The sequence below is a fragment of the Mastomys coucha genome, chromosome X (assembly GCF_008632895.1).
Source record: "Mastomys coucha isolate ucsf_1 chromosome X, UCSF_Mcou_1, whole genome shotgun sequence".
In the NCBI taxonomy this organism is placed as follows: domain Eukaryota; kingdom Metazoa; phylum Chordata; class Mammalia; order Rodentia; family Muridae; genus Mastomys; species Mastomys coucha.
The window spans coordinates 46,958-47,310 of record NC_045030.1 but is presented as its reverse complement, the minus strand read 5'-3'; positions in this window follow the sequence as shown (position 1 = coordinate 47,310).

Below are 353 nucleotides of genomic sequence, written 5' to 3'. Positions count from 1 at the left end.
GCCAGTGAGGTCAAGGATGCCACAAGAGCACAGCCTACCTAATCAACCTACTAACATGGACTCATAGGGGCTCACTAAAGTGACAATCAGGGAGCCTGTGTGGTTCTGACATAGGTCCTCTGCATATATGTTATGATTGTGTAGCTTCATGATCTTATGCAACTCATATCAGTGGTAACTGGGCTGTCTGTATCTCTTCTGCTTGCTCTGGGATCCTTTACTTCCTGCTAGACTGCCTCAGCTAGCCTGAATATGAGGGCTTGTGCCTAGTCTTACTGTATTTTGCTATGCCCTGTTCATTTGAGATCCCTGGGAGGCCTGTTCTTTTCTGAAGGGAAAAGGGGGAGAAGTGG